This window comes from Herpailurus yagouaroundi, unplaced genomic scaffold, assembly GCF_014898765.1.
Source record: "Herpailurus yagouaroundi ecotype Mexico unplaced genomic scaffold, PumYag 197, whole genome shotgun sequence".
Taxonomy (NCBI): domain Eukaryota; kingdom Metazoa; phylum Chordata; class Mammalia; order Carnivora; family Felidae; genus Herpailurus; species Herpailurus yagouaroundi.
In genome coordinates, this window is record NW_024412428.1 from 9,047,978 (window position 1) to 9,058,323 (window position 10,346).

Consider the following 10,346-nt stretch of genomic DNA (forward strand, 5'->3'; position numbering starts at 1 on the left):
AGCTGTTTTGAGCACTTGCCCAGCAACTGGGCAACCTCCCCATCCGTGCCCAGACTGCCACTCCTACTCCGCTCTCTGTCCTAGCTGTGTAAGTTAACAGCCCATAAATTACCCTGAATTGCTTCCTATTTGGGGGCGGGGGGGGGGAGCAGAAGGCAAAGACTCATGCCCTTATTCTGTTCTTATCTGTTCTAGTCCCTACTAGTTACCAGATAGAATTGTATCAGAGAAAATGGGACAAGTAAATAAACTCTGGTCACAAAAGTCACCCATAGGAAATCAGAATTACTAAGAACATGCCATGATTTTTGCCGTTGCATTCAAAGAAAATGTGGCCCAGGGCGCCCGGGGTGGCTCAGTCAGTTAAGCGATTAAGCATCTGACTTCGGCTTGGGTCGTGATCTGAGTTCGTGAGTTCGAGCCTCCAATCGGGCTCCGCGCTGATGGTGCAAAGCCTGCTTGGGATTCTCTCTCTCCCTCTCTCACTGCCCCTCCCGCGCTCCCCTCTCTCTCAAAATAAATAAATGAATTTGAAGAGAAAGAAAAGAGAAGGAAAAAAAAGAAAACAAAAGAGGAGAAAATGTGGCCCAAAGCACGACCATCCACCCGGTTGCAGAAGCCAGGGACCCTGAAGTCATCGTGTCCTTGCCTCTTGGCTTTATCCTTGCATCCAGTCAGCCCCCTCATCTTGCTGAGCGGCCCTCTCGCCAGCCCTGGGAGCGGCCCGTGGGCTCCAGTCCCTTGCCACTGCTCGCCTGGACGGTGGCATTTGTGCCCCTGTCCCTCCAGCCCCAGCTGCAGCAGTGAGGGCTCCAAATGCACACCCAGCCAGCTCTCTCTCTCTCTCCTAGCGCGGTGCCACCGCCTACAAGAGTCCCACCTCCTTGGTCGGGCTTGCAGGTGCCTGCAGATGGCGCTTGCTGCCCCTCCCCCAGGGCCCTTAGCACCGCGGGCGCATCCCTGCGACCGAACCCATCTCACTGCCTGTGATCAGAGGCGCGCGATGGCCTCGCCCCCTTGACCGTGAGGTCCGTGAGGTCAGCCGCTGTCTCTCTCAGATCTGCTCAGATCTCTCTCCAGCACCGAACAGGGGAAGAGCTCGCTTTACTCAGTGAGTGTGCAACATAAAAAATAATGTTTATACCTTGCCTTATTCTAGACAGGATGTGAAAGGGCAAATGAATAGAATTTCTAAATACAGTCTCTGTCCCACTAAGACCATACATTTACGGAGACGGTACACGTGTTTAGAAGTACAGGCAAATGAGCCATGGGCCTGTCACCCTCCTCCGTGCTCCCCACTATAAATGTTACTAACGGCTGCCGTTCGACACTACGTACCAAGCACTTAATACTAAATCCTCACAAGCCTCCGGTGCAGAGTTTTCTCTTTTCACAGGTGAAGGCACTGAGGCAAGAAAAGGTTAAGAAATGCGTCCAGGGTCACACAAGGAGTCAATAGGGACAAGGAGTCAATTTTGGAGACCTTCTGTCTCCAAATCCCATGCTCCTTCCGCTGTGTCATGATGCCTCTCTGTTTAAGGCTTGGCTTCCGACGCCATGAGCATTGCCAAAATTTTAAAACAGTTGGCTTATGTCATGGTCGGCAAAGGCTGTGGGTGGCACTGAAGCGTGGCTTTAAAGGAAGAGGCTGTACCTTAAGATGGGAGAAAGTATCGCCTGAACTCTGATCACACCCGTCCTGTGTCCCCAACCCGCACCTCTGGGCTCGGAGGCGGGAGAACCGAGCCAGCCTGAGAAGCCATCTAAATGACACCTTGACCTGAGCTAATGGCAGGGAACAGGCACCTTGGCTGTTTGCATCTACGGCCCACAGGGTCCACTGGAAACCACTGGAAGGTCTGCAAGCTCCGGGGAGAGAGGATTGGCTCCAAAACGCTTTGCAACTCATCAGGGGAAGGATATCAGATCTTCCTTCCAGGAATGGAGTCGGTCTCAAACGGGTTCGAGGTACCACACCGGGGTTCCAGTCTCTGCCGATGAGCGCTGGGAGGGAAGGAGCTGGAGAGAGAGCCAGGGGTCTTGGTGAGTCAGTGGGTCTTGGAACACCTTCACACGGACCAGGAGGGAAGGAAGACGTTCCTCTGGTCGCTCCTCTGATCTGACCTCTTGTGCTGGAAGACTGCAAAGAAAGCGCGAACTCCTTGACCTTTACAAGGGGGACACACGCGATCTGTTCTACGAGGCGGGGGTATAGGTCCTAGCTGGAAGAGAAACGGGAAAAGGGGCAAAACAGGCAGTTTTTTCCCAGGCTCCCTTGTCTCACACGGAGGTGGAGATGCTCTGGGCCGTCCCCAGCGAGGGTGACCAAGGCGCTAACGTGGGTCAGTCTCTAACCCCCCGGGGACCGAGCACAGCCTCCCGGTTCTGCAGCTGTCCCCGCCTGCAGCAGAGGCAGTGTGACTCTGGGGTCAGTGGTGCAAGCAGCAGGTGCACCAACTATCTGGCCAAGCCAGTTCTGCAGCGAGACGCTGGGGGCTGCGTCTGGAGGCCCAGTGTGGAGCCTCTGTCTCAAGCCCTTGTGACCATTCTGTAACCCACTGGCTCCCAGACGGTGGCCCCTAGACTGGCAGTATCAGCAGCACCTGGGACCTTGCTAGAAAAGGAAATTCTCAGACCCCACGCCAGGCCCACTGAATCAGAAACTCCAGGGTGAGGCCCAGGAAACTGGGCTTTAACAAACCATCCCGGATAGGGGTACCTGGGTGGCTCATTCGGTTAGGCGTCCAACCCTTGATTTTGGCTCAGGTCATGATCTCATGGTTTGTGGGTTCGAACTCTGCCTTGGGCTCCACACTGGCAGCGAGGAGCCTGCTTGGGATTCTCCGTCTCCCCCCTCTCTCTCTCTCTGCCCTTCCTCCTCTCCCCCATGCACATGTGCACTCTCTCTCTCTCTCTTTCTCTCTCTCTCCAAAATAAAAAACAAAACACACACACAAACTTTCCTGGAGATTCTGACGCATGCTAAAGTTTAAGAAGCTTGCTCGGCTGACTTCCCCTCAGGTCATGATCTCACCACTCAAAGGCTCATGGGTTCGAGCCCCGTGTTGGGCTCTGGGCTGCCAGCTGGAGCCTGGAGCCTGCTTCGGATACTGTGTCTCCCTCTCTCTCTCTCTCTCTCTGCCCCTTCCCCATGCACGTGCTCTCTCTCTCTCTCTCCCTCAAAATAAATAAAAGAGAAAAAAAAGAAGTGCGCAAATCTGTAAGAGCCACTGTGGAGATTCAGAGAGGAAATTAATTAAGCCCACCCAAAAGGATCTCTGTGTGGCAATGAAGGCATTAAAGATCATGCTGTTTACAAAAGACATTCAAAAGAACAAAGTTGAGAAGCTAACACTTCCTAATTTCAAGACTTACTACAAAGTTATAGCAATCAAGATGGCTGCCGACACCTTTATGCTACCGACATAAAGACAGATAAAACTATCACTAGACTAGAATAAAAAGTCCAAAGATAAACCCATACACATAAAGACAACTAACTGATCTATGACAACAATGCAAAGGCAACTCACTAGAGAAGAACAAATGGTACTGAAACAATTCAACACCCACATGAAAAAATAAATAAGTAAAAGAATCTTGACCCATACCTCACACCATATACACATATTAACTCAAGCAGGGCTATAAACCCAAATGTAAAACCTAAAACTGAGACACTTTTTGAAGAAAGCATAGGAGAAAATCTTGGTGACAAGAGGAGGCAAAGATTTCTTACATGTGATGCCAAAAGCACAATCTATAAAAAAGTAAAATGAAAAATAAAAATTTTCTAAAAAGTTGATAAATTGGATTTCGTCAGATTTAAAAATTCTCTTCTTTGAAAGATGCTACTAAAAGAGAATGAAAACACAAATCACAGACTAGAAAAAAATATTTGCAAGGTATATATCTGATAAAAGACCTGTATCTGGAACATATAACGAGCTCTCAAAATTCAATAATAAGAAAACAAACAACCCAATTAAAAAATAGGCAAAAGATCTGAGCAGACATGTCATCCAAAAAAAAAGATACATGGACGGCAGTGATACTCAACATCTTTGGGAGGATGCAAATTAACCTCACAATGATATGCCATGACATTCCTTTTAGAATGGCTAGAGTCAAAAACATCAACTATTCCAAATATTGGCACAGATGCAGAGGAACCAGAACTCTCATTTACTGCTGGGGATGGGACAAAATGGTACAGCCATTTTGGGAAAAGCTTGGCAATTTTTAAAAAATCAAACACACTGGGGCGCCTGGGTGGCTCAGTCGGTTGAGTGTCCGACTTCGGCTCAGGTCACAATCTCACTGCTCATGGGTTCGAGCCCCGCGTCGGGCTCTTTGCTGACAGCCTGGAGCCTGCTTCGGATTCTGTGTCTCCCTCTCTCTCTGCCCCCGTCCCCCCCACCCCCGCTCACATGCTGTCTGTCTCTCTCAACAATAAATAAACATTAAAAATTAAAAAAAAAAACCACATTAAACACACCTTCCATATGATCCAACCATCTCACTTCTATGTATTTTCCCAAAAGAAAAGAAAGCATATGTCCACAGAAAGACTTGCGCATGTTTATAGCAACTCTACTCAGAATCTCAAACGATTATAAACAAACACCTGCTTAAATTGGGTGAAAAAGGAGGAAAAAAATCCATTATGATCAAAGATAATAACTGAGAATCAACTAAAATCCAGATCACGGTCTTGAAACCCCTATTGTAGGGCACTCCAATAATTAAGACATTAAACCCTTTTTGGAAAACAATAGAGACCCTTGGTACCATCAGAAAAGCTATTACAATTATTTTCATATCCTTAAAATAAAATAACCTGGGTAAGACAGTAAATAAAGACAATGTGGTACTTAATCGCCTTATATTATTAATCAGTTAAAACTTATTTTTTGTTGGAAAGAAAATTAAAGCCGGGAAGAGTCCTTTCACACGTAAGTAGATGGACCTTGGCGAATGCGTACCGTGGAATACTACTATTGCTCTACACAACAACCTGGATGAATCTGCAAATAATTAAACAAAGTGAGAGCAATTAGACAAACAAGAATGCATACTGTGTGATCGACTCCATGTATGTAAAACTCTAGACGTGACAAATTCACCTCTAGTGACAGAACGCGGATTCAGTGGTGGCCTGGAAAATGGGGAAGCGGGGGGGGGGGGGGGGGGGCCCAGAGAGAGTATGAAGGAGTTCAGGGAAACTTCTGAAGATGACAGGTATGTTCAGTATCTTGATTGTGGTGATGGTGTTCTGAGTGTAGAGAGGGGTCAAAATTTATCAGGTTGTAGACTTAAAGTCTGTCCAGTTTATCGGACATTAATTATCCCTCAATTAAGCTGCTAAAAAGAAAAGAAGACAGCAAGTACACCCCGTTTACACGGTGATCGCAAAAAATAGGTGCCCGTTAACCTTTGTGAATTGATTGATTAGAACCACAGCGCAGTTATGATTAAACCATGTACTGGTCGGCCCCGGCTGCCATAGAAAGTACCACACACTGAACGGCTTACGCAACAGAGATGTACTGCCTTATGGCTCCGGAGTCTAGAGGCCCGAGATCAAGTGTCAACGGCGTTGGTCTCTTCTGAGACCCCTCCCCTTGACTTGTCGATGGCCACCTTCTCCCTGTGTCCTCGCATGGTCTTCCCTCTACGCCTGCGCCTGTCTGTGTCTTAATATCCTTGAGAGGACACGTGTTCCTATGGGATTAGGTCCCACCCTAAATGCTTCACTTTTACGTAATTACCTCTTTGAAGTCCCTGTCTCCAAATACGGTCACGTTCAGAGGTATTGGGGGTTGGGACTTCAACAGGGGGTGGGGGAAGTGACACCATTCAGCCTGGGACAAACATGGTTTTCCATTTATATGACAGCACTTACCACACAGTTCATTTAGATGTAGCCTAATTTCCTTTAGGATATTCTGGTTGTGGGCGTAGCGAGACGATTAATAGAAGAGAGAATTTCGTGAATTAGCCCCTCGACTAAACTACCAAGAGCTGTACCTGGGTCCCTAAAAAAAAAAAAAAACAACCCCGCAGACAGGCAAGAGAGAAACCGGCAGAAGGAAAATGTGAGCTTTGGTGAGATGGTAGGGGAGGAACGGGGGTTGGAGACACAAAGGAAGGCCTGGCAGGCAACAGAACAGGAAGAGAGACAGGACCGTGAAGTAGCTTTTTCTTTATCCTCAGATCCTGTCTTACCATCAGACTACCACCCCGCCCCCCCCAAAGGAAAGTCATGACTTTACCATCTAAACAAACGGCCAGGTTTGCACGCAGAGCTCCTCCCTTGCTGTGCGCCCAGGCCTTTCTGAGCACCCCCCCTCTCTGTGGATGCCAAGGGCAGGAAATCCAAGCCGGAGGTGGGCAAGCGGGGAGATCAGGTGCGATACAAAGCAGGATGCTCCTGGGACAACCCCCTGCTGAGAGGGGCCCAAGTGTGGGCCTTTGAAAAGCCCCAGGTCGCTAGTTCGCACACGGACCTGTAAGTACTTTTGTTTAGATAATCAAACAAAGCTCGATTTCTAATTTGCATGGGTTTCTAGTTCCAAAGCCTTCTTGCTGTGCCCTGTGACAGCAACTTCCTCTTTGGGCCTGAGACCCTTGGCCTTGCAAATGGAGTGGTAGGGGGTTGGGGGGTGGGGAGGAGCAAGTGTCTTAACCTGGGCTTAAGATGAACTGCTTGTCAACATAATGTAGGCAAGAGCTAAGCATCATCCTTCCAGCCGTCTGATACGCGCCCCTACTTTGCACTCCACCCAAAAGAATCACAGTCCCTTTCCAAAGTTTTCATAAATTACTTGCATTTAGTTGAATGTTTGACCATCTTCCCATACTTCACTGAAACACTGGTGTAAAAGCAGGAGGCCCAGAGGACGCACCTATGCCACCTCTTTGGGAAAGTCATGTGGCCCCGTGAGGCCTCTCTTCGGGAGGAATTGTTCTCTGATTTCTATCTAAACCCAACAGAGTGAATTAAGAGGTAGAATCCTACCTGGTGTTTGAGCTGGACTCAAGATCAAGTGGACAGCTAGAGGATTATGATCCTTGAGGATTATGACCTTATTAATAATGATGGTGACCGTTTATTGAGTATCTACTATGTACCAAGCACTGTTCCAGACTATAGTATATGTGATTTAATTCCCACCATATTAAGAAGTCGATAATAATCTTCACCATTTTACACCCAGAAAATGAGGCTCAGGGAAATTCCTCGACGAGGGACACACAAATCTTAAGCAGCAAAGCTGAATTCGGACCCAGGTTTGTCTGATTTCAAAGCCTGCACTCTTTTAACCGCCCCTTGCTTTTCTGGAGGATGGCCGCAAAATATATTTTGGACTGTACTTGAGTGTCGTTATTTGGTGAGTTATCTTTGTATGTCTATTTAGATCAGAGGCTCCTTCGTATGAAAAGATTGAGTCTTTTTCTGGCTTTTGCTGAGCAGAATACGCAAGTTTAAGACACTCAAAAAACGTTGCCTGAAGGTCTGTACCTGACCTTCGTCAGAGTATTATACCAACGTCAAGCTCCTGGTTTTTGACAATGTGCTGTTGTCATCTAAGACTTGACTGTCGGGGGAAACTAAGTGAAGGACACACGGGAACCCTCTTTTCTATTTTTTGGAACTAGTTCAAAATAAAGGATTCGTTAAATGTCATTTGATAACGATAAGGGGCACCGCGCTGGTACAGGAGAAACAAAATTAGGGAAGTCAGGTCCCAGGCTCTAAAACTGTTCTTCCTAACTAGCTACGTGACTTTGTACGAGTCCTGTCCAACTAAGGCCCAACAAAAGTGGTATCCAGCCACCATTTTGGCGTTAAGAGTCATGATTTCTGCTATTAAAAAACAAAAACAAAAACAAAAACCATTCTCAACTTCTTTTTTTAGGATGCAAGAGTGAATATATACATCTAACTTGCTTCCTCCCCAAAGGCACTAACGCTACGGTAAAAAGAGACTCTTTAAAGACACACCCCACAAAGACAGGCAGGACAAGCGAGGAGAGAACAGCAACAAGATGATAGAAGCCAGGAAGCAGGTGAGTGAGTGATAAAAGGACTTACCAGGCCTTGAGCTGACAGTACATAAAGCTGAGGACGAACCCGTTTGGCACTATAGAATCTTCCAAAAAAGTCAGGAACCAACAGCTCCAGGCAGTGGTGGGTATATATGGGGTGGCTACGGGAAGGACTGGGTGAAAACCCCCGAAGGCAGATCTCTAGATTGCTGCGGCCCCCCCCCCCCGCCCCGTATCCCGGGAGACTGCTTTTACCCCATCTAACCAGAGTCTAGGGATTTCATCCTCCTAAGAGTGGAAAATAGGAGTCTGTGGACTGGGAACTTGGAAGCGCCTTGTCCAGGCAAAGAAGATTAAACGAGTGTATACACAATGAGTGCCAAGTGCCGAGAGAGACCTCCATCCCTCCCCCGGCTCAGCTCCCAGGACTTTGGCAGCCAGATGTTAAGCTTCCAGGCAGGAGACTAAAAGTCTCCTCTGGAGAATCCGACCAGCCCCAGAGAAACCTCCCAAAGATACTGAAGTTAGGGAGTGCTCAACAAATAGCCCACACAGTGAGCTCACCCTGCAGGGAAGCTGACAGTCAGCAAACCCCCACCTTGAGCTCAGAGCTTCCAATTCTGGCTTGTTGGTTCCCAACGCTACCGTGGAGATAGATACACCACAAACCAAAGAAAAAGGCCACCTGGAGTCTATGCAGGGAGACGAAAACTTTCCCCGCGATAAATAATATCCTCAGAGCAACGACGGACGATCCAAGCAAAAGACAATCTAGGCAAAGAATGCTATAAAAGAAGAAGAGGAGGAGGAGGCAGGAGGAGAGGAAGAAGAAGAAGAAACAGAACAGCCAAAGAGCTCTCGGGAACTAAAAACAAGACTGCACAGATGACAAATTAAATATAGAGAGACTGGAAAATGAAGTTGATGGTAAGTATCCCAGAAACGACAGGAAAAAAGACAAAGACATGGAAGATGAAGGAGAAAAGAAAGTAGAGGATGGGTCCAAGAAGTCTGACATTCAAAGAATGGAAGAGATCTCAGCAAGAGAGGAAAGAGAAATAGAGGGTTAATCATCGACAAAATCATTTGAGCAGTTCACCAAGGACAGGACACGCTATTCTAGAACGGAAGGGTCTAGCGCGGACCCGACACAACGGTCGAAAATTGCCCAAGGAACATCACTGGGCAACTTCTAACCACTGGGGACCCACTGGGAACAAAACACGATCCTACGGGCTTCCATGAAGATAAAATAGGTCAATTACAAGGATCAGGAAACACATCGACTTCCAACTTTTCAAAGCCAAGAGACAAAGGACAGAGGGTCCAGTTCTGGGTACGACGGTGAATGTACCCTCCGCCTGGACTCTCCCATGGATTGCCATTCTAAAACCCGGACAGAACGATGCAGCATTTGTTTGGGGAATCAAAAAAGTCAACGGGGAACAGGCAGACTGAGATAGGAGAGCAGAATCCAGAGTACGACCAAACGAGCAGTAACTGTAACATTTTTTTCTCCTAGAATATCCCGCCGTGCCTCAAGGCAGTGTCACAGCAATGGCAACGGTAGCCTGAGGTGCCTAAAAAGTGGAATATTATTCAGCAATAAAAGGAGCAAATTATCGATTCATGTAATGGAATCACTGACTCTCGGACACATTTTGCTAAGTGAAGTAAGCCAGATCAAAAGGCTATTATAGAATTCCGTTCGTTTAACTTCCTGGAAAAGGCCACACTACAGGAACAGAAAACAGATCAGTGATTGCGAGGGAATGAGGTGCAGGCAGGGGTTGACTGCAAAGGGGCAGCGTGAGGGAAATTTTGTGATCGAATTATTCTATATCATGACTGCGGTGGTGGACACACAACTCTATGCGTTTGTCAAAACCCACAGACCCGTACACCAGCAAGTGTGAAGTTTGTTGTAGGTAAATTTAAAAAACCAAATGAATCAGGGTATGGGAGGGAACCCCAGAGGGATCTAAGCCATAACAAATTCACCTAAGTGTATTACAAACGAACAACATAACCACATGAAAGGGGTGAAAAGAATTTTGAAAACAGTGGTGTGGTTTTTTTTTTAAGTTTATCTATTTATTTTGAGAGAGAGAGAGAGAGAGAGAGAGCTCAAGCAGGGGAGGGGCAGAGAGAAAGGGAGAAAGAGAGAATCCCACACAGGCTCCACACTGTCAGCACAGAGCCCAACTCAGGCTCAAACTCACCAACAGCAAGATCATGACCTGAGCCAAAACCAAGAGTCGGAGGCTTAATCGACTGAGCCACTCAAGCAA

General features: G+C 47.3%; 1 long non-coding RNA gene across 1 annotated transcript in view; it reads right to left on the reverse strand.

Moving 5' to 3' along the window:
- Positions 1 to 1,061: 1,061 nt before the first annotated feature.
- Positions 1,062 to 10,346, reverse strand: part of LOC121012804 (uncharacterized) — a 16,072-nt gene continuing 6,787 nt past the window's right edge. The window contains exon 2 of the long non-coding RNA XR_005782317.1: positions 1,062 to 2,225. This is a non-coding gene — a long non-coding RNA (uncharacterized LOC121012804). The remainder of the gene's footprint in view (positions 2,226 to 10,346) is intronic.